Source organism: Rattus norvegicus, chromosome Y (assembly GCF_021556685.1).
Source record: "Rattus norvegicus strain SHRSP/BbbUtx chromosome Y, alternate assembly SHRSP_T2T, whole genome shotgun sequence".
NCBI classification, from domain to species: Eukaryota; Metazoa; Chordata; class Mammalia; order Rodentia; family Muridae; genus Rattus; species Rattus norvegicus.
Window position 1 is genome coordinate 39,318,677 of NC_141555.1, and position 25,007 is coordinate 39,343,683.

The 25,007-nt window shown below is 38.5% G+C and overlaps 1 long non-coding RNA gene across 1 annotated transcript; it reads right to left on the reverse strand.

Moving 5' to 3' along the window:
• Positions 1-4,512: 4,512 nt before the first annotated feature.
• Positions 4,513-5,807, reverse strand: LOC147998016 (uncharacterized). Its single transcript, XR_015647318.1, has 2 exons — positions 5,704-5,807; positions 4,513-4,975 (listed from the first exon to the last, which is right to left on the reverse strand). It is a non-coding gene; the product is annotated as an uncharacterized LOC147998016 (long non-coding RNA).
• Positions 5,808-25,007: the final 19,200 nt, after the last annotated feature.

Genomic DNA, 25,007 nt, shown 5'->3' on the forward strand with positions numbered 1-25,007 from the left:
CTATACTTCTCTTGGGCATATACCCAAAAGATGCCCCAACATATAAAAAAGACACGTGCTCCACTAAGTTCATCGCAGCCTTATTTATAATAGCCAGAAGCTCGAAAGGATCCAGATGCCCTTCAACAGAGGAATGGATACAGAAAAGGGGGTACATCTACACAATGGAATATTACTCAGCTATCAAAAACAATGACCTTATGAAATTCGTAGTCAAATGGTAGGAACTGGAAAATATCATCGTGAGTGAGGTAACCCAATCACAGAAAAACACACATGGAATGCACTCATTGATAAGTGGCTATTAGCCCAAATGCTTGAATTACCCTAGATGACTAGAACAAATGAAACTCAAGACAGATGATCAGAATGTGAATGTTTCACTCCTTCTTTAAAAGGGGAACAAGAATACCCTTGGTAGGGAATAGAGGCAATGATTAAAACAGACACAGAAGGAACACCCATTCAGAGCTTCCCCCACATGTGGCCAATGCATATACAGCCATCCAATTAGACAAGATGGACGAAGCAAAGTATTTCAGGCCGACAGGAGCCGGATGTAGATCTCTCTTGAGAGACACAGCCAGAATACGGCAAACACATAGGCCTATGCCAGCAGAAAACCACTGAATTGAGATTAGGACCCCCATTGAAGGAATCAGAGAAAGAACTGGAAGAGCTTGAAGGGGCTCGAGACTCCATATATACAACAATGCCAATCAACCAGAGCTTCCAGGGACTAAGCCACTACCTAAAGACTATACATGGACTGACCCTGGACTCTGACCTCATAGGTAGCAATGAATATCCTAGTAAGAGCACCAGAGGAAGAGGAAGCCCTGTGTCCTGCTAAGACTGAACCCCAAGTGAACTAGATTGTTGGGGGGAGGGCGACAAGGGGGGGAGGGTGGGGACGGGAACACCCATAAAGAAGGGGAGAAAGGAAGGGGATGTTTGCCTGGAAACCGGGAAAGGGAATAACACTTGAAATGTATATAAGAAATTCTCAAGTTAATAAAAAAAGAAATAATAGCAATAATAATGGTAATGATAATAATCTGAACCAAACAACTATCCAAAATAGGCACCAAATACATATTCAAGGCCAACAACATAAAAACTAAGTATAAAAAAGATTTTTAAGAACATGGAATTCATTATCTTTTCTATGTGGTTCGCACTGAGACTATATTTCAATAAAGTAGAGACAGAATACGTCAGATATTCCGGAGTTTAATTTCCAATACATTGGTGAATGTTTTCATTTTCTGGTAGTCATTAGACAAATACTGTTGATTTTCTCATTAATTTGTTCTATGAAATCATTCCTAAAGTACTATGTTTTAGGAGTAGCTAAATATATGACCACAAGGATAGAGTATGGATACCTTTTCCATCATGAAATTGGTATACAGATTAGGCCACACTAGACACATCGAAAGGCCAATCCACATGTGTACCTCTGGCTTACTGGGAACAATTGTGAATCCCAAGAACTGCAAATTTTAGTCATCTATCTCTACATATGGTTTCTGGGATTACAGGGTGCAACACGACACAAGAAAAAACTTGTTTCTTATGAGTTGAAAAACACATTTTATTCTGAAAAATATATATTAATTTTTTTTCAAAAAGGGTTTAATGATACAATCATAACCCAATGTGCATGATGTTATCAAAACTGCAAATTCACCAAAAGAACAAAAATTTATTAAGAATGAAAAACAAAACTTCCAACCAAACCAACAGTACTAATACCTGAAGCAAACACAACTCAAACCAAAAACAAAACACAGTAATTAAGCTAAGCAGAATTCTCCAGCTGAAGGTTTAGCACCACAGTCGTACCCTGCGGCTGGCCTTGGGAACATAGTGGAAAGGCAGTCAGTCACCATTTGTAATACATTTTAACAGGTGAATCTAGCTATGCCTTTTTGAGGCCTTTATAGGTCACAGTCTTCCAAAGCTAATATGAGACTTGTATAGAATTTGGTTTCTAGACTTTGAACTTCTCTTGATGGATTTCCAACAATAAAGTAGAAAATCCCCCATAACAAGAACAAATTAATCCTCTCAGACTCCTCCTGGATGCTCAGAAGCTCTTGATATGCTTCAACATTTCTTTGAAACCCTCCCATGTTTATGTTCGGCATGAAGGTAATTCCAGTGTCTGAATGGAAACTCACTTCCCTTTCCTACCTAGGCTACAGCATTTACTTAGCTCAAATGTTTACACTCCTAAGGAGATAAACATTTCAAAAATTCATCCTCTCAGTGTGTACCACTAAATATATAGCATATAATTTCTACCATTCCAAGTATTCCTTATCCATATTTCCTGAAGACTTCAGCTTTCTCCATTTTAGTAACAGGTTCTGTACCCAGCAGTCCTTGGTTACATGCAATGTTTGTCCTTGGCTTTGAACCAGCTGCTCAGTCTTAGGTACCGGACCTTACCCAAGCACAAGTTTCTCCATTTTTGAATTAAGTTGTTGCTAATATGATTTCTGAGGTTTTTCAACTTAGAGAAATCTCCAAACTCTTACTGTCCCTACAGTTATGTTTAGGAATGACATGGTTCAATACTGCACTAATGAGACCTGAGAAATTGCAGTTTCATAAAATCAAAATTAAATCACTACACATCTCTGAAATGCTGTTTCAACGTGGATTAAGTAGTTACTGTTTTCAAGTCATCCCTCTTAAACTTTAAAATGTAAGCATTACTCATGCACAGAATGCTTTCTCAAGAAAGGAGGAGGAATTCTAAATTTTTCATTGAGTTTGGGTTTAACTTACTTGTGGAGAATACTCTTCATATCTTGGATAATTCCAGCATGCCACACACAGCACAGAGGAAGTCAATTATTTGTGGGTTTTGTGTGTGTGTGTGTGTGTGTGTGTGTGTTTGTGTGTATGTGTGTATATGTGTATCTGTGTGTTTATGTGTGTGCATGCGCGTGTGTATATAGTGTCTAAGTCACTGCACAAAAAATCATGCTACGTTTTGGAGAAGCACACTTATTCAATGATACCATGGCCTCCTCAGTTTTGTATGCCTCTTTAGCATACCTAATCACTTCAAATTACACCATTTACCTATACCTCTGGGGCACAGACTAAATTCATAATATCCACCAATCTCCATAGGGATTCAGAGCTGATTGATAAATAGTTTTAGGAGTCTTTAGATTCAAATTTTGTCCCAAAAGTCATTAAGTATTTATTGTCCTCAAAACTCAAATCTCAGTGGTATTTTCGACTTTTGAGTTTCATGCCCAAACCTCGTTCACTACATGCACTCCCTCCATTGTTGACAAGTTCAAGCTATGCTTTCCGAATGTCATGTTTGCTGTGACTACCTAGTTATACAGACATGTGATAGGCAAGTGATTTCTAATATAGATTTCTTAATACTCAGTGGTTCTATTCAGTATCTGTGAAGTGGGGATTCAATCTCTTTGTGCTAAATGTAGGTTCCAAACTGCCTCTGTATATTTTTGAATAGCATCTTCTATATATGCATATGCTTTTTAGGTGGTTTTTCTTTATTAACACTCCACATACCATAGCATCAGATTATTTTAAATTTCCACGTGAAGTGATATCTTGTCCGTCCTGGCTTAGAATTGTGTGGGGATATTTAGGTCAATCTCTGTATCCCTGCAGAATCTTTCTTGATATATTATCTCCTATGGATGGTGTAATATCTACAACCTTTGATACACAGCCTTTGATAAACCTTCCTTCACCTGAGTAAAAGAAAATATTTACAGCAGATGGATCCTCTAATTTTTTGTATACTACATGATTCCCTTAACTGAAATAAGTCTATGCATGCTTATTCAGGCACAAACAGATCCATGGGGAGACGCCCCGACTAAAAATGTCAACTACTACTCAGATGTTTTCTATGTATACAGTCTGAGGAACAGTCACTTCAGTTCAATTGTTTAACTGAAGAATACTAAGCCATTTTCAAAATTAAAAACAAAACAAAACAAATTACAAAGGCAAGGATTGAGATAATGCTTTTGTCTATGTAGAACATTAATTTAAGCCTCACATACAAATGTGTGATGTGAATTAATTTCAACCAATACTCCAGAAGGAATAATATACTTTTTTGTATGGTCTCTCTGGATTAGAGTATGATATCAATACAGTCTTCTGTGACAGATTTTCAACCACATATGAACATCTGAGGACTCCAGGAGAGTAACTCTTGCTCAACAAAATAACCTTAATGTTATTTGTGACAGTGCCAGGGTCCACTTCTTGTTATGTATCAGAGATCTTACTCATTTTTAAGTCTTTCTTTATCTCATGCTAATTTTTATGCTGCTTGATCAGAGGTTGGTTGTAATTTTCCACCCTGCTGAATTCACAACTACAAGAAAGTGTTTCTTAAGAGAAGCCCTTGATATTCTAGAATGTAGAATGTTGTTGGCTGTGGCTTTCCATGGCTCCCACTGTTCTCTCAAGGTTCATATCAGTGAAGAAAAAGCATTCAGAATGGAAAACACTATTGTTCTGACACAGGACAGACAAAATCCACCGAACTTTCCTTGCATGGGATTAGAACACAGTGGACAGGAGATACAGTCAGCATAGTCAATTAAATGCTCCCCCTTCGTATCCAATGGACAAATGTTTACCCATCTGGTTTGGCTTATTAGCCATGCTTGCTTAGACTGCTTACCCAGTTCCCAAGCTGTGAAAAATAGACTTTTTTCTTAGCAAGGGATGAAGTCGTGGAACAACATCTTACTTTTGCTCACTGTTTCCCCGTTCCTACAAGGTAAGCAGATTCCTCCAAAGGAGATTCCATTTCCATAGTCTCCCTCCATCAGATCTGAAGCTCTGAGCCCAGTAAACAAGAATATGTCCATAACCATGACAAAGTAAAACTTTTCTTTCTTCAGTGCTGGGGAGGATGGGAAGCTGTGATGGTATCTTCTTTATTGTAGGATATCTTGAGACAGGAGAGGGGAAAGAGCTTTGGAGGAGGGGAAATCTTGATCCCTTTAGAGTTTAAGTATAATAATAATAATGGTAATCATCATCATCATCATCATCTTCATCACCATCATCGTCAAAAGTAATTTAGACTGGTAAGATGATTCAGCATTTAAGATTCCTAACTGTTTTTCCATAGGTCCTGAGTTCAACTACCAGCAAAATCATAGTGGCATAAAACCATGTATAATGGCATTAAACTTCCACTTCTGTTGTGTCTGAGAGTTACAGGTACTCATTGAAAACAAATAAAATAAAACTTTAAATAAAAAAATAAAAGTTTACTTATCTAAGTTTAAGTTACTATACTTCTGTAGCTTACCAACTTTCTGTGTGTCTGAGGACAGAAAATACATTCTCTGTCTATTAAAATCCATGATGAGAGCTCACACATTACTTTCCGTAACCCAAGACACTTATTCAAACCACTGCTTCTGCATTTCTGAGAAATAAAATAGCTTCCTATCACACTACTATCCTTTCTTTATGTTGTGATTCTGAGAGGAACATAAGAAAATTAATTTGTACATGAGGACATTACAGTTGCATTTTCCTGTGGTCTGAGAAAACTGAGGTTATCACACAGGGGTCAGGACTGTCTACAAAGAAGTGGGTACAATGACTACTTCTCTTCAAATGCTGTTGGTGCAATGGTTACCTATGCACGAGAATTTTCCAACTCACATGTCATCTTCTGGAGCTCCTTAGTCAATTTCTACAAACTTCTTAATCTGTTGCACTTGCTCACTGATGCTGGAAGGTTGGGATGATGCCTTCCCCGGAGACCCTGTAGATAAACACAAAGGAACATGCATAGTAGTAGCCCAGACACAGGAGAAAAAATGCAAATTCCCCAATAAAGCATGACAAAAGGGGAAGTCTACAGACAGGAGGAAGCACTGAAAGAGGAGGAAAGCTCTAGTCAAGCTGGATCTATTAGCTATTTTCTTTCTCCCAACCATGATCGATAGACATATGCCTCACTTCCTTCTGCAGTCCCCCTGGCCCTTAACAACAAAATCTGGCCAAGACATGAAGAAATGGAGGACATTTTCAGTACATATCTGATGGGATGCAGGTAAGTCCTGGAGTCATTAGTGTTTAGGACCCCCAATCCTTAATCATGTATGTCCAAGACAAAAAGAGATATTGATGCATGTCAAGGGTAGAAGCCCTTGTCATAAAATTCCAATGGCATGTCCAGGAATCCTCTGAAGATAAAATTCAATACTCTACACTGAGAGTCAAAATTTTTATTCCTGTGGCTCTTCTTGTAATTCTTCCTCACTCAGAATGAAAGTAAGAAACTCATAGTAGACCAGCTGCATGCTTGACAATTCCTGGTCTCTGCCAAAAAATTATCAGATATTCTTCATGCATGAATAGTGAAAAGTCAATTCTCAAACACAGCCCACAAATGGTCCTCACCACCTTAGGTAGCACACTCAAAATGACAAAGAAGAAAATAAACTGAGAACATAGTTCAGAATGCTTGTCAGTGATGCGATGATTCGACACAGTTAATCCATCTCAGGGACATCTTCTGTAGATAAATGACCAATTTCTCCAATTTCTTCATCTATTCCTCCTGATTAGTAATATTGGAGGGTTGGGATGATGTCTTCCCAGTAGGCCAGGAACATAGATAAATACAATTAAGCAAAGACTTGGGGAAGATCCACAAACTACAACAGTTTGGATAGGGGAGTAAAAAATACAGAAAAGTTTTAAATTCTGATAAAAACTTCCCTCAGAGCCTCAAAAATAGCTTTTCTTAGCCGTGAGGGTGGTTATGATGTGATCAATGGTTCACAGTTGTGGCTACAGGTGCACTGATTAACATATGTGTAATTTGAGTCATCAAAAGCAAACACTCAGAGAAAGCATGATGGGTCAATCTTGGAATGAGCAATTAAGAAGTGAAACTGAAGTATAGAGAGGTATCATCTGGAAGAAACAGACTGACAGAGACAAAGACAGAAAGACAGACAGACAGATACACACACACACAAACACACACACACACACACACACACACACACACAGACACTCACACACAAAACAAAGCAGAAGTCATGGGGAAAAATATGTTGTGGATCATTGGCAAGGAGCTTCAGCCAGGGAAGAAAAATCAAATTCTTCATTTGGGGGCCACATGTGACAACGTCTATACTCCTGAAAGGCAGTCACTACTACATTTATATACAACATCCATTAGTAAAATACAGACAGGGAAGTGTAACATAAGGGAAGAGACTAGGTATTGTTACACGATGCATGTTTATTAAAGCCCCATGTTACCTTTCTCCTGATGCTGGTAGTCCCTGTAAAGAGAAGCCATGGTCATCCTGGCATGCATTTCTTTTATCTCTGAAAAATTTTCTTCCATACATGATCGTTGGCCCCTAGGCTTGTTGGGAGCTATTGATATTCTACATCTTCTCAGTGGTTAAAGTTCTAGTCTAGTAGATTTGGACATCAGTTATATTTTTAATTGTGGTTCTACAATAGAGAGCAATTTCAGATCACACTGGAGTTTATGAGAGAATAAAGTGCTTGAACTGAAATGAAATATATTATCATTAGTAAAGATTATTGTAGGAAAGCTGAAAAACAGGAAAGAGAGGCAGACAGAAGGAGAAAGAGAGATGAGACTGAAAGACAGAGAAAGACACATACACAGAGAGACAGAGTGTAAAAATATGCCTTGTGTATATGAAGCCAGAAAATAATTTGTGAATCTAGGAGACAACACATAAATGACTGCCTGTAAATCCCAGTAACTAAGAAAGAAGCCTGGATCCAGTTGTGCTATTGAGATCATACAAGATTGGTATATACCAATGTGAGACACTAGACTTCCATGTGCAAATCCTTAGCCTAGAAAATGTAGTTATGGTTGTCCAGAAAACAAAACAAAACAAAACACAGATTTGTCTCCTCTGTCCCCATTCATTACTCTGATCTCCAATGTCACAAGAGGATAAATGGTCTTCCACTTACCCTGAAAAGTAGCTCACAATGAATAGCAGCTATCTTCAACGTTCCATCATCTGAGCCTACCCTTGTCTTGTGGATGGTACTCAGGAAGCTAACTGACAGGTTAAACTTTGCCTAGCTGGGTGTCAAATTTCAGACATGATACCACAACCTGTGATTGTCAACACTTCCATGTTTCTAATGGGAGGACAGTGTCACAATATCCTGATACTCTCTTGTCACGCTTTTTTTTTTTATTAACTTGAGTATTTCTTATATACATTTCAAGTGTTATTCCCTTTCCCGGTTTCCGGGCAAACATCCCCCTCCCCCCTCCCCTTCCTTATGGGTGTTCCCCTACCAAACCACCCCATTGCTGCCCCCCCATAGTCTAGTTCACTGGGGGTTCAGTCTTAGCAGGACCCAGGGTTTCCCCTTCCACAGGTGCTCTTACTAGGATATTCATTGCTACCTATGGGGTCAGAGTCCAGGGTCAGTCCATGTATAGTCTTTAGGTAGTGGCTTAGTCCCTGGAAGCTCTGGTTGCTTAAGGTTGTTGTACTTTTGGGGTCTCGAGCCCCTTCAAGCTCTTCCAGTTCTTTCTCTGATTCCTTCAACGGGGGACCTATTCTCAGTTCAGTGGTTTGCTGCTGGCATTTGCCTCTGTATTTGCTGTATTCTGGCTCTGTCTCTCAGGAGTGATCTACATCCAGCTCCTGTTGGTCTGCACTTCTTTGCTTCATCCATCTTGTCTAATTGGGTGGCTGTATATGTATGGGCCACATGTGGGGCAGGCTTTGAATGGGTATTACTTCAGTCTCTGTTTTAATCTTTGCCTCTCCCTTCCCTGCCAAGGGTATTCTTTTTCCTCATTTAAAGAAGGAGTGAAGCATTCATATTATGATCATCCTTCTTGAGTTTCCTTTGTTCTAGGGATCTAGGTTATTCAAGTATTTGGGCTAATAGCCACTTATCAATGAGTGCATACCATGTATGTCTTTCTGTGATTGGGTTAGCTCCTTCAGGATGATATTTTCCAGTTCCAACCATTTGCCTACGAATTTCATAAACTCATTGTTTTTGATAGCTGAGTAATATTCCATTGTGTAGATGTACCACATTTTCTGTATCCATTCCTCTGTTGAAGGGCATCTGGGTTCTTTCCATTTTCTGGCTATTATAAATAAGGCTGCGATGAACTTAGTGGAGCACGTGTCTCTTTTATATGTTGAGGCATCTTTTGGGTATATGCCCAAGAGAGGTATAGCTGGATCCTCAGGCAGTACAATGTCCAATTTTCTGAGGAACCTCCAGACTGATTTCCAGAATGGTTTTACCAGTCTGCAATCCCACCAACAATGGAGGAGTGTTCCTCTTTCTCCACATCCTCGCCAGCATCTGCTGTAATCTGAGTTTTTGATCTTATCCAATCTCACTGGTGTGAGGTGAAATCTCAGGGTTGTTTTGATTTGCATTTCCCTTATGACTAAAGATGTTGAACATTTCTTTAGGTGTTTCTCAGCCATTCGGCATTCCTCAGCTGTGAATTCTTTGTGTAGCTCTGAACCCCATTTTTTAGTAGGGTTATTTGTTTCCCTGCGGTCTACCTTCTTGAGTTCTTTGTATATTTTGGATATAAGGCCTCTCTCTGTTGTAGGATTGGTAAAGATCTTTTCCCAATCTGTTGGTTGCAGTTTTGTCCTAACCACAGTGTCCTTTGCCTTACAGAAGCTTTGCAGTTTTATGAGATCCCATTTTTCGTTCTTGATCTTAGAGCATAAGCCATTGCTGTTTTGTTCAGGAAATTTTTTCCAGTGCCCATGTGTTCGAGATGCTTCCCTAGTTTTTCTTCTAATAGTTTGAGTATGTCTGGTTTGATGTGGAGGTCCTTGATTCACTTGGACTTAATCTTTGTACAGGGTGATAAACATGGATTGATCTGCATTCTTCTACATATTGCCCTCCAGTTGAACCAGCACCATTTGCTGAAAATGCGATCTTTTTTTCATTGGATGGTTTTGGCTCCTTTGTCAAAAATCAAGTGACCATAGGTGTGTGGGTTCATTTCTGGGTCTTCAATTCTATTCCATTGGTTTATCTGTCTTTCTCTGTAGCAATACCATGCAGTTTTTATCACTATTGCTCTGTAATACTGCTTGAGTTCAGGGATAGTGATTCCCCCTGAAGTCCTTTTATTGTTGAGGATAGCTTTAGCTATCCTGAGTTTTTTGTTATTCCAGATGAATTTGCAAATTGTTCTGTCTAACTCTTTGAAGAATTGGATTGGTATTTTGATGGGGATTGCATTGAATCTGTAGATTGCTTTTGGTAAAATGGCCATTTTTACTATATTAATCCTGCCAATCCATGAGCATGGGAGATCTTTCCATCTTCTGAGGTCTTCTTCAATTTCTTTCCTCAGTGTCTTGAAGTTCTTATTTTACAGATCTTTTACTTGCTTGATTAAAGTCACACTTAGGTACTTTATATTATTTGGGTCTATTATGAAGGGTGTCGTTTCCCTAATTTCTTCCTCGGCTTCTTTCTCTTTTGTATAGAGGAAGTCAACTGATTTATTTGAGTTAATTTTATACCCAGCTACTTTGCTGAAGTTGTTTATCAGCTTTAGTAGTTCACTGGTGGAACTTTTGGGATCACTTAAATATACTATCATGTCATCTGCAAATAGTGATATTTTGACCTCTTCTTTTCCGATCTGTATCCCCTTGATCTCCTTTTGTTGTCTGATTGCTCTGGGTAGAACTTCAAGAACTATATTGAATAAGTAGGGAGAGAGTGGGCAGCCTTGTCTAGTCCCTGATTTTAGTGGGATTGCTTCAAGTTTCTCTCCATTTAGTTTAATGTTAGCAACTGGTTTGCTGTATATGGCTTTTACTATGTTTAGGTATGGGCCTTGAATTCCTATTCTTTCCAGGACTTTTATCATGAAGGGGTGTTGAATTTTGATAAATGTTTTCTCAGCATGTAATGAAATAATCATGTGGTTCTGTTCTTTCAGTTTGTTTATATAATAGATCACCTTGATGGTTTTCTGTATATTAATCCATCCCTGCATGCCTGGGATGAAGCCTACTTGATCATGGTGGATGATTGTTTTGATGTGCTCTTGAATTCGGTTTGCCAGAATTTTATTGAATATTTTGCGTCGATATTCATAAGGGAAATTGGTCTGAAGTTCTCTCTTTTTGTTGTGTCTTTGTGTGGTTTAGGTATAAGAGTAATTGTGGCTTCATAGAAGGAATTCGTTAGGGCTCCATCTGTTTCAATTTTGTGGAATAGTTTGGATAATATTGTTATGAGGTATTCTATGAAGGTTTGATAGAATTCTGCACTAAACCCGTCTGGATCTGGGCTCTTTTTGGTTGGGAGAACTTTAATGACTGCTTCTATTTCCTTAGGAGTTATTGTGTTGTTTAACTGGTTTATCTGTTCCTGATTTAACTTCGATACCTGGTATCTCTCTAGGAAATTGTCCATTTCCTGAAGATTTACAAGTTTTGTTCAATATAGGTTTTTAAAGTAAGATCTGATGATTTTTTGAATTTCCTCTGAATCTGTAGTTATGTCTCCCTTTCATTTCTGATTTTGTTAATTTGGACACACTCTCTGTGTCCTCTCGTTATTCTGGCTAAGGGTTTATCTACCATGTTGATTTTCTCAAAGAACCAACTTTTGGTTCTGTTGATTCTTTCTATGGTCCTTTTTGTTCCTACTTGTTTGATTTCACCTCTGAGTTTGATTATTTCCTGCCTTCTACTCCACCTGGGTGTATTTGGTTCTTTTTGTTCTAGAGCTTTTAGGTGTCTGTCAAGCTGCTGACATATGCTCTTTCCTGTTTCTTTCTGCAGACACTCAGTGCTATGAGTTTTCCTCTTAGCACAGGTTTCATTGTGTCCCATAAGTTTGGGTATGTTGTACTTTCATTTTCATTAATTTTTAAAAGGTTTTAATTTCTTTCTTTATTTCTTCCTTGACCAGGTTATCATTGAGTAGAGCATTGTTCAATTTCCAAGTATATGTGGGCATTCTTCGATTGTTATTGAAGACCAGTTTCAGATCGTGGTGGTCTGATAGCACGCATGGGATTATTTCTATCTTTCTGTACCTGTTGAGGCCAGTTTTTTGACCAATTATATGGTCAATTTTGGAGAAAGTACCATGAGGTGCTGAGAAGAAGGTATATCCTTTTGGTTTAGGATAGAATGTTCTATAAATATCTGTTAAGTCCATTTGGCTCATGACTTCTCTTAGTCTGTCGACATCATTGTTTAATTTCTGTTTACATGATCTGTCCATTGATGAGAGTGGGGCGTTGAAATCTCCTACTATTATTGTGTGAGGTGCAATGTGTGTTTTGAGCTTAATAAGGGTTCTTTTACGTAAGTAGGTGCCCTTGTATTTGGGGCATAGATATTTAGGATTGAGAGTTCATCTTGGTGGATTTTTCCTTTGATGAATATGAAGTGTCCTTCATTATCTTTTTTGATGACTTTTAGCTGGAAACTGATTTTATTTGATATTAGAATGGCTACTCCAGCTTGCTACTTCTGACCATTTGCTTGGAAGGTTGTTTTCCAGCCTTTCACTCTGAGGTAGTGTCTGTCTTTGTCTCTGAGGTGTGTTTCCTGTAGGCAGCAGAATGCAGGGTCCTCGTTGCGTATCCAGTTTGTTAATCTATGTCTTTTTATTGTGGAGTTGAGGCCATTGATATTGAGAGATATTAAGGAATAGTGATTATTGCTTCCCATTATATTCATATTTGGATGTGAGGTTATGTTTTTGTGCTTTTCTTCTCATTGTTTTGTTGCCAAGACGATTAGTTTCTTGCTTCTTCTAGTGGATAGCTTGCCTCCTTATGTATGGCATTACCATTTATTATCCTTTGTAGTGCTGGATTTGTAGAAAGATATTGTGTAAATTTGGTTTTGCCATGGAATATCTTGGTTTCTATATCTATGTTAATTGAGAGTTTTGCTGGATACAGTAACATGGGCTGGGATTTGTGTCCTTTTAGTGTCCGTATGGCATCTGTCCAGGAACTTCTGGCTTTCATAGTTTCTGGCGAGAAGTCTAGTGTGATTTTGATAGGTCTGCCTTTATATGTTACTTGACCTTTTTCCCTTACTGCTTTTAATATTCTTTCTTTATTTTGTGTGTTTGGTGTTTTGACAATTATGTGACGGGAGGTGTTTCTTTTCTCGTCCAATCTATTTTGAGTTCTGTAGGCTTCTTGAATGTCTATGGGTATCTCTTTTTTTTAGGTTAGGGAAGTTTTCTTCTATGATTTTGTTGAAGATATTTACTGGTCCTTTGAGCTGGGAGTCTTCACTCTCTTCTATACCTATAATCCTTAGGTTTGATCTTCTCATTGAGTCCTGGATTTCCTGTATGTTTTGGAACAGTAGCTTTTTCCGCTTTACATTATCTTTGACAGTTGAGTCAATGATTTTTATGGAATCTTCTGCTCCTGAGATTCTCTCTTCCATCTCTTGTATTCTGTTGGTGAAGCTTGTATCTACAGCTCCTTGTCTCCTCTTTTGGTTTTCTATATCCAGGGTTGTTTCCATGTGTTCTTTCTTGATTGCTTCTATTTCCATTTTTAATTCCTACAACTGTTTGATTGTGTTTTCCTGGAATTCTTTTAGGGATTTTTGTGTCTCCTCTCTATGGGCTTCTACGTGTTTATTTATGTATTCCTGGAATTCTTTTAGGGATTTTTGTGTCTCCTCTCTATGGGCTTCTACGTGTTTATTTATGTTTTCCTGGAATTCTTTCAGGGATTTTTGTGTCTCCTCTCTATGGGCTTCTACTTGTTTATTTATGTTTTCCTGGAATTCTTTCAGGGATTTTTGTGTCTCCTCTCTATGGGCTTCTACTTGTTTATTTATGTTTTCCTTGAATTCTTTCAGGCATTTTTGCGATTCCTCTCTGTAGGCTTCTACTTGTTCTCTATGGGAGTTCTTCACATCTTTCTTGAAGTCCTCCAGCATCATGATCAAAAATGATTTTGAAACTAGATCTTGCTTTTCTGGTTTGTTTGGATATTCCATGTTTGTTTTGATGAGAGAATTGGGCTCCGATGGTGCCATGTAGTCTTGGTTTCTGTTGCTTGGGTTCCTGCGCTTGCCTCACGCCATCAGATTATCTCTAGTGTTACTTTGTTCTACTATTTCTGACAGTAGCTAGACTGTCCTATATGCCTGTGTGTCAGGAGTGCTGTAGACCTGTTTTCCTCTCTTTCAGTCAGTTATGGGGACAGAATGTTCTGCTTTTGGGCTTTTAGTTTTTCCTCTCTACAGGTCTTCAGCTGTTCCTGTGGACCTGTGTCTTGAGTTCACCAGGCAGCTTTCTTGCAGCAGAAAATTTGGTCTTACCTGTGGTCCCGAGGCTCAAGTTCGCTCATGGGGTGCTGCCCATGGGCTCTCTGCAGCGGCAGCAACCAGGAAGACATGTGCCGCCCCTTCTGGGAGCTTCAGTGCACCAGGGTTCCAGATGGTCTTTGGCTTTTTCCTCTGGCGTCCAAGATGTGTGTGCAGAGAGCAGTCTCTTCTGGTTTCCCAGGCTTGTCTGCCTCTCTGAAGGTTTAGCTCTCCCTCCCACGGGATTTGGGTGCAGAGAACTGTTTATCCGGTCTGTTTCCTTCAAGTTCCGGTGTATCTCAGGCAGGGGTCCTGCCGCTCCTGGGCCCTCCTCCACGGGAGCCCAGAGGCCTTATACAGTTTCCTCTTGGGCCAGGGATGTGGGCAGGGGTGAGCAGTGCTGGTGGTCTCTTCTGCCCTGCAGCCTCAGGAGTGCCCACTTGACCAGGCGGTTGGGTCTCTCTCTCACGGGGTCTGGGAGCAGAGAGCTGCTGCTGTCACGCTTTTCATATGCTTCATGTGACCCAGTTGATAGCCTCCTTCATCTTATTCACAGATCAACAGGATGCAACTTTGCTTCAGAGCCTTCATGTCTGGCCACAGAAGCCACGAGAAAAATGTCACAGTCAACAGTGATAATGTAGCCATCCCAGGGCATTTCCTCCAAGTTTTACTTTCAACTGTATTATTTTTTGCAGATTATGCTACTCTTTCTAGAAGGTCATGATGTGGGAGAACATTTGGATGCTGCCCCATCCACAGTTTAGAGATTTCTTATATAGAATCCTTCTCTATACTTGCATACAAACTAACCATTTAAGCACACAAACTGAAACACACACACACACACACACACACACACACACACAAACACAAACACAAACACAAACACGGTATACAGATAATAGAGAAGAGCTTATTGAAGAAAAGTTAGGTCAGTTGGTCTACTATATAAAATGGGAAGGGCTTTTCTAAAATCTATTACCCTAGAATGGAGGATGTGAAAATGGGAAAGAATAGTGAGTCGCGCTTTCCCCGCAACTTGGCCACATGAACAATGATGTATGAGACAATAGATCTGCATAGTCAAAGCCAAAGACCAGAAGCATACACAGTCAATTGAAGGTGAATACAGCTCATCTCTCTGATTCTAATGGAAGAGTTCAGTTGTTTCCCACACCTCTCCTGAAGAGTATTTCATTTCAGTCCAATGCTAGCACACTGAAGGATATTCAAGAACATACCTGACAGGTGATCTTTTGACCTAGGTTAATATAAACATGAAGCAAGAGTGTCAGCATTCCCAGAGCTCTGCTGAGCAGGGCGTGCTGATTTCCTCTGGATCACTTAGTAATGCTTCAGAAATCCAAGAAGTCAGCCTTCTCAGACTTATTCACAGCTGCACATGTGGTATCTTGTCTTCACAACACCATAGCCTGTAGATACAGAAACCAGGATGAAAACTGCAAACTTCACCAGCCTACATTTCTTTGACAGATGCCAAGTATCTCTGATAGGTCTCTCTAGATCCACGACTATAGATAGGCATGCCTTGTAGGGGAATAACATGGTTGTTTAGTTTCCCCATCTACTGTTCAGAACACGTAGGGAAGTCAGTAAGGAGCCAGTCCTTGTTTTAGTTTACTAACTGACAGTTCTTCACTGTAGTAGAAAACTGCCTGCCAAAGGACACTTTTAGGACAAAACCGCAAGGATCAGATTTGGAAAAGGTCTATATCAATCCTCCATCTGATAGAGGGCCATAACCAATACATACAAAGAACTCAAAATTTAGACTTCAGAGAGACAAATATCCCTATTAAAATTATATTCCAAAACTAAACAAAGATTTCTCAACTGAAGGAAATCAATTATCTGAAAAGAACGTAAAGAAATGGTCATCATAGAAATGTAAATGAAAACAACTCTGAGTTTCCACCTCACAAAGTCAGAATGACTGTAATAAAAAAACTCAGGAGACAGAAGATGATGATAAGGATGTGAAGAAAGAGGAACACTCCTTCTTTGTTGGTTGGATTACAAACTGGTTCAAACATTCTGGAAATCAGTCTGCAGGATCCTTAGAAAATTGGACATTGCAGTAACTGAGGTCCAAGCCATACCACTCCTGGTCATATACCGAAAAGAAGACATACAAAAAAGACACATACAGAACAATGTTCATAGCAGCCTTATTTAAAATACCCATAGGCTGGAAAGAACCCAGATGGCATTCATCAGAGAAATGGATACAGAAAAATATGGTACATCTACACAATGGACTACTAATCAGCTATAAAACAATGATTACAAGAAAGACATAGACAAATGGATTGAACAAGAAAATATCATCCTGTGTGAAGCAAACAAATCACAGAAAAACACACATGGTATGCAATCACCAAACGTGTGTATTGACCCAAAAGCTCAAATTACTCATGATACCATCCACAGACCACTAGAAGGTCAAGAAAAGGAACCCAACTTATGCTTGCTTCAGTCCGTTTTAGAAGGGGGAAAAATATCTATGAGTTTACAGCAGATACTGAAGGAATATAAGAATATAAGATTGATATGAATATAGGATTGATGAAGCTAAGAAGTACATGCTGACAGGAAACAGATTTAGATCTTCCCTGAAAGACATAGCTAGAGCATGTCAAATACAGAAGTGAATGCCAGTGGCAAACCAGTGCACTGATCCAGACCTCCTGTTGGTAGATTTTGAGAAAGGTTTACAAGAACTGAAGGAGATTTCAAATCCCATAAGAACTACAATGCCAATGAACCAGAGCTTTCTGGTTCATTCAAACCAATATTCAAATCTGTACATTTGACCTAAAGATCCAACTGCATATGTGGCAGAGGATAGCCTTGTTGGGCACCAATGTAAGGAGAAGCCGATTGTACTCCATTGGTTTGACCCCCAGTGAAAGAGAATGACAAGGGGCAGTAAGGGGAGTTTATAGAAAAAGGGGAGGATACTAGTTAAGCTCTATGGAAAGGAACTTGGGAAACGAAATAACATTTGAAATGTAAATATGGAAATATCCGATTAAAAATTCATTAAAATTTCCTGAAAAAAAATAAGAAATAAAGGAAGGAAAAGGAATAAAAACTTACTGACTCAGAAATCTTAAGGGTAACTGTTAGGGAATGCTACTCAGAGTAATAGTAGTGAAAAGAGTGAGATGATGAAGTCTCAACTAGAAGCAATTCTCCTTCCCAGATATCAGTTTCAGACACAAACTGCACTAAAGGAATCCAAAGCATGGAGGAGTTTACACTGAACTGAGGACACAATACTTGCCTTTGCCTTCTTCCTTAGCACCTTTTTGTTCTGGGCACAAAGAAATGCCTTGAGCTCTCAGGAAAACTACTTTGTCCTTCCCAAGACTTAGCTTTTAGAATAAAGAAATTAATTATATAAACTCAATAACTTCCAGGAACCATAATAGGCAGGGAAGTCTACATACTTTGAGAGGCTCCCAGCTACTGATTCCTATATGTGGAAGGCTATGATTTAGGCTTTCTCTTTGAGGAACCCAGTCAACCCCTAAGCAGGACTCACTGAGCTTTACCAAGGAGCACATATTTGTTCTTTTTATACCAAGACAGAAGGCCAGCTTCCTTCTCCCTATCCCTCCACCTTGATCTTCTCTCTCACAAATGGCTGTTTACTTTGAATTATAGGCCAATTAGTAAACCCTAGAGGTAGAGGTACTTAAGGAATATCTGAGAGGCAGTTAATGTCACGACAACACTTGTGACATCACAGAAGAATCTACTACTCTCCAGGTTACAAGAGATTTTTCGTTGAGGTCTTAATGGTGATGTGACTGAGAACTGCCTTGTCCTACCTGCTAAACAGCTTTCCTTACATTGACCAGATTAGAGGGTGCCCTTTCCAGGAGTGTCTCCTGTGACACAGTGGAAACCTTTACATACATCTCTCTAAACCTAGAGACTTCTCTTTGCTTCATTAGTGGTTACATATTCTGAATGGAGATAGTCAGGGGCTTGTTACTGGTAGAAAAAATTAGGAACATGGAGGGGAAGAGATTCTTCTAGATAATATTTTTAATCCCAGTCAATTTCTGTGACATACAAATCAATTTTCTAGGTTTTCTCTGTTTCCTATGGCCAGTGTTTTTCCTACAGACCTTTAAATGAATGAATATTTTACTACATTTTCCAATTTTACATTCCTTGATAGTGAACTTTATATATATTTCTGAATGTTTACTCAAAAATTCCATTTTCCAATTTCATTATTTTGCAATTGTTTTGGAACAAAAGTGGGCCCAGTTATAGAGTCATTATAACAGTGTAAGTATTGTGTTCCCATTTCAATGATAAACTCCCAAATCCACATTTTATCCAAAAATTACCAGACATCAGGAAAGCAAAGGACAACATGAACTATTGAATGTGTTTCTGTAGTCCCATTAGACATCAGTTCTCTAATATCTACCTTCCTGTGTTACCAGGGACAGACTTGAGGGTTTTGGATATTTTACCATGATTCTTTTTTCAGTCCAACCCTAAGATTCAGGAAGATGGGCAAGGAGAGGGATGGCTTTAGGTCCATGGAAACATCAACTTCAATAGGTTCATAAGAACAGGAGGGAGTATATTTGACACTGTAATTTTTGGATTCTAAATTCTTGACCTAGATCTGCTTATTCATGCTAAATTTCCAAATAACCTCATAGCTGTAAAGACCATCAAGAATATATATATATATATATATATATATATATATATAATTTCATTCAACAAAATTAGATAAGAATGATTAAGCTTAGAAGTGCATGCTGAGAGGAACCAGGTATAGAACTTTACACAGTGACCCAGCTAGAGCATGCCAAATACAGAATTGAATGCTAGTGGCAAACCAGTTAACTGAAAACGGACCTCATTTTGGTAGATTTTGAGAAAGGATTACAAGAGCTGAAGGGGCTTTCAATCCCATAAGAACAACAATGCCAATGAACCAGAGCTTTCTCTTACCAAACCAATATTCAAAGACTGTACATGGACAGACCTATGGCTCCAAAACCGTATGTAGCAGAGGATGACCTTATTGGGCACCAATGGAAGGAGAGGCCATTGGTCTTCCCTGGGATTGACTGCCTGTTCAAATGATTTTCAAGGTATAGTAAGTGGGGTAATAGAACAAGGGGAGGGGAACTGATAAGGGATTTTATGGCCAGGAAATTGAAAAAGGAAGTAATATTTGAAATGTAAATATAGAAATATTCAATAAGAAAAGAATAAAATTTGCTAAAAAATAAAAAAATGAAAGAAATAAAAGAAAAGAAAAGTGCCAACTAATCACACTTATTGACTCAGAAATCTAAATGGTCTTGTCAGGGAATGATAATCAGAGTAATACAGTCGAAAGTCTGATGTAATGAAGTCTCAACTAGAAGCAATTTTCTCTCCCAGATATCAGTTTCAGACACAAACTGCACTCTAGGAATCCAAAGCGTGGAGGAGTTTAAATTGAGCTGAGGACACAATACTTGTTGTTTCCATCTTCCTTAGGAACTTTTCCTTCTGGGCAGAAAGAATAGAATCCATGAGCTCTTAGAAAATCAACTCTGTCCATCCCAGTACCTGACATTTGGAATATAAATATTAATGATATAAACATCTCTGATTTCCAGGAACCATAGCCAGCAAGTAAATCTAGATGCTACTGAGTGGATCCAGGCTCCAGCTTCCCACGTGTGGAAGGCTGAGATCAACACCATCTCTTCAATGAACCATAACTATTCTGAGAGAGCATTCAGTGAGCGTTCCCATGGACTACATATTTCGTCGATTTTTTAAACTAAAACAAAAGGCCAGCTTCATTCTCTCCATCTCTGATCTCTTCTTCTTCTTTGTTCACCTCCCAAATGGCTGTTTACTCTGAATTAGAAGACAATTAGTAAACTGTAGAGGTACTGAAGGAATATCTGAGAGGCAGAGCAGTCACAACAACACCTGTGACATCACCGAAGAACCTAAGACTCTTCTGGATAAAGAGATTTTTCAGGAAAAGCCTATGGTGATGTCACTGAGAACTGCCATGGCCTTCCTGCAGAACAGCTTTCCTTACATTGACAAGATTAGAGGGTGCCCTTTCCAGGAGTGTGTCCTTTGACACAGTGGAAAAGATTACATACTACATCTCAATAAAGAAAGTGACTTCTCTTTGCATCATTAGTGGTTACATGCTCTGAATGGCGAAAGTTAGTTAGGGACTTGGCATGGGTAGAAAAGATCTAGGAACTTGGAGTGGAGGAGAATCTTCTGGATAATAATTTTATTCATTGGATCATTCCTGTGAAATACAGTTCAATTTCCTAGGTGTTTTCTGTTTCTTAAAGGACAGTATTTTCCCAACAGACCTTTAATTGAAAGAATATTGTATGACATTTTCTTACTGTACATTCCTTCATAGTGGACTTTACATAGATTCATGAATGTGTATTCAAACATTCTGTTTTCCAATTCAATATTTTGCAATGATTTTGGCAACAAAGAATGCCCAGCTATAGAGTGAATATAAGATTAATATTGTTTACATCTTCGAAATGATAAACTCCCAAATCCTCATTTTATCCAAAATTTATCAGACATCAGTAAAGCAAAGGACAATATGGACTACCTAACGTGGTTCTGTTGTCACATTAGATATCAGTTCTCAAATATCTTCCCACGGCCAGACTTGAGGGTTTTGGATGTTCTACCATGATCTTTCTTCAGGGCAAATATAATATTCAGGAGGATGTGCTGGGAGAGGAATTGCTTGAGGTCCAGTGAAACCTCAACTTCAATAGGTTCAAAAGAACAATAGGTAGTCTATTTGGCATTGTCATTTTTGGATTCTATATTCTTGACCAAGTGGCACAGAATCCACGTTAACATTCCATGTACCCTCATAGCGTTAGGAGACAACAAAAGTGTGTGTGTGTGTGTGTGTGTGTGTGTGTGTGTGTATATATATATATATATATATATATATATATATATATATATATATATATATGCATGCCACCAAAACTAGAGAAGATTGATGAAGTTAAGAAATGCATTCTGCCAGGAACCGGGTGTAGATATTGCCTGAAAGACACAGCTAGAGCAGGTCAACTATATACATGAATGCTAGTGGCAAACCAGTGAACTGAAGACGGACCTCTTGTTGGAACATTTTGAGAGAGGATTACTAGAGCTGAAGGTGCTTTCAACACCATGAAAACAACAATTACAATGAATTAGATCTTTCTGGTACTAGACCAATATTCAAAGAATGTGCATTGACAGACCTATGGCTCCAACTGCATATGTGGCAGAGGATGGCCTTGTTGTGCACCAATGGAAGGAGAAGCCCTTGGTCCTACCTAGGTTTCTCTCTCAGTTCATGGGCATGCCAAGTGGCCTTAAGGGGTATTAAATAATTGCAGAAACTGCACATACTGTGGCCATATTCCGGTATTCAGGACACAAGGAAATTAATTTGATTAATCATAGGTATGCAAGGAGATACTTCAGGAGAAGAAGAGGAAAGGGAACTTGGGCCTGACTGATGCACAGCATGAGTTCACCAATCCTAAAAAGAAAGAGGAGAGATGTAGTTCTTCCTCATCTTAAAAAATGTGTAGAATCTTTTTAATGTTTTTTCTCTCCAAGCTTGGTTACTGGAAGATTGATATAATTTATTAATTTTTATTTACATTATAATTGTTGTTCCATTTCCCTGTTTCACCTCCAGGAACCAAGTATCTCATCCTTCTTCCCCTGATTCTATGAGCGAGCTCCTTACCCACCTACCCACCTACTCCCTCCCGCCTCCATTTCCTGACATTCCCCTACCCTGGGACATTGAGCCTTGACAGGATAAGGGACCTCTCCTTCCAGGTCGATCCTCTGCTACATATGTGACAAGAGTTATAGGTCAATCCCTGTGTACTCTTGGGATGTTGGTTTGGTTCCTGTTATTTCCTGTGGGAAGGTTTTTTTAAAGTTGTCACAGATATAATTTTAAGGAATCAAGTGCAAACGAGAGAGGAATGTGTTGTTATAAACCTAAACACACATCTATGGAAGGAAACTAATTAGAATGGCCAGGAGTTCTTATGATGCCCTGCCATACTTTTCCAGATTTCCAGTGTTTTTTTTCCCTGAACTCAGCCATTTAACCTTAAAGGAAGGCCATTCTAAAAGAATCCATACACACCTCCTTGTGGTTTTCAGGAAATAATAAAGATAATATCCCCAAGGAGTGAATGGCTTTTTAGTTTTAATAAAAAAATCTCAATTCACAGTGACAAATAACGGAATGGTCAGAAGAGACAGAGATAGACAACACATAAACAAATAAATGAATATAAGGAGACAATAAATGGTGGCTACAACAAAATCATGCACTTGGGAAAAGTGTCATTTGGAGACATCTCCCTAGAATCTTGATGTCTGTTAGAGGCAGTAAAAATGGCCATCACTATGTGTTCAACAGAAGGTTTTAGATCCAGTATTACTTCTAAAAGTAACAAAATACATGAAAATTTCTATAGGAAATGTAGACCAGGGTATCACAGGTCCCTCAATCACTCTGTTGAGTTTCTTTATCTTGGTTCCCTGTGGAATGCCTCAGGTAGCACCTTGAAAAAAACCTACAAACATCAGGGTCATAGTACATGATGAAATGTATAATTTGCTCAAACTGGTTACAATTTCAAAAAGATAAATCTATGGCTTCACGATATTACAGGGTAAAATCGAAAGACCACTCAGAATGACCAAGGCTTGGAGGGAAATATTTTAGGAAGACTAACTCTAAATGCAAATTACCAGATTCAGTTTTAAAGAAAAAGTATACAAGAACAAAAATGCATCCTATTTGGCTAATGCTGGGGGAAACAAGAAAGTTTAACAAGAGTCAAGAACATGCGGTCAGCTAGGTCAACTTCAACTTCTCAGTTTCTAGAAAAGAGTTGTGTTCTCTGCCAGAAACATTATCAGGCCAGTTGGTAGAAATGAGAGACAGCTTGCACTTGGAAAAGATGGAGAGATGTTTGTCCTCATAGCCAATGTAAAAAGAAAATAGTCAAACTCGTGCAGAATGACAAAGGGTGCAAACCCATCAGGCATGGAGATTGGTATCTAATGAGGTGCTTCTGTTGGGGGAAGAAAATAAAACAGGGTAGTGAAGAAGGTATTTATAAATACAACCTAAGGTTGTATTTACACATGGTTGTCTATATAACCATAACTAGAGTAGAAAATGATTAATAATTGAAATCAATAATTCCTTCATATTTTGTTAATAAAGTGTTTCTATAGATTTTTGTGTTTTCTTTCCTCCATTTATTTATCATGCAATATAATATCAATTAAGACAATACAATCATTTTCATATTCATTTCAAATTTGAGATACTAAAAGAATGTGCCATGAAACCCATTGCACCTATTCTAAATGTATAACGTGTTTGACATTGTGGAATTGATAATTATATCACATTCAGTATAACTATGACCTGGTTAAATATATAATGCATTTCTATTTGTAAGTAGGATCATTCTATTTTATCAAGGCACCATTATAATCTGGTTATTATTTTCATTTACAAATTATTCACAATATAGGAAAATATGATGTTGTCTCAAGTTGACAAGAAGTAGACTCGTGATGGCTATTTTCGGTTGCCTACGTGAATGCAACAGGAATTATCTAAAACCATAAAATAATTGGCATATCTTTGAAGGACTTCTGGTTTCATTCAAAGTGACAAGATCTACTTCTAGTCTGAATATGTAAAATACAAAAACACACCATGAATCCAGATATTTAATCCTGCTACAATGTGGTCAATTCCTTCTATTGGAAGCCTATAGGAGGACAAGGAAGAAAGAAATGCTTGTTCTTATCCTGCTTGGTCTGTCTTGATAGCAAGTTTATTTCATTACTGGCATTAAATCTTAATTCGAAAGAATGCCAAAACCACTGAAGACAACTTAAGACATCATTCTTGGTGACACAGCAATTGGAAGATTCTTGACCTTAACTTTCACAGCCAGCCATTGTTGGATTAGCTGTACCAGAGCCTGTAAGTCACTCAAATAATCTCTCCTCTCCCCATATGTGCACAAACACATACAGGCACACACACACACACACACACACACACACACACACAAACACACACACACACATATATGTATATCTATATATGTATATATATGTATATCTATGTATATATATATGCATATCTCAGATCAATACTTCTCTGTCTGTTTATCTACCTACCATGATACCTAGATACCTAGACATATAAGTAGACACATAGATTAATATTAGGTTGTGTGAAATCGGTATAGACCCAGGATAGAGTAGGTGCCTCCAATCATGTCACAGGTACTTGGTGCTTAATTCTTCTCAATCCAAGATATCTGTTACTGCTGTGGAAGCAAACTTACTCCACAAATTAGTCCTCACTTACACAGGACATAATCAAAACTGTGTGTGAGTTTATAGGTATCTTAAGAATAAAGTTAAAGAATGCCAGTAAAGTATTTGGGTTTCAATTAAGCCTCATGCATTTAGACTCTGTCTTTAGCACTACATTTCAAGGCT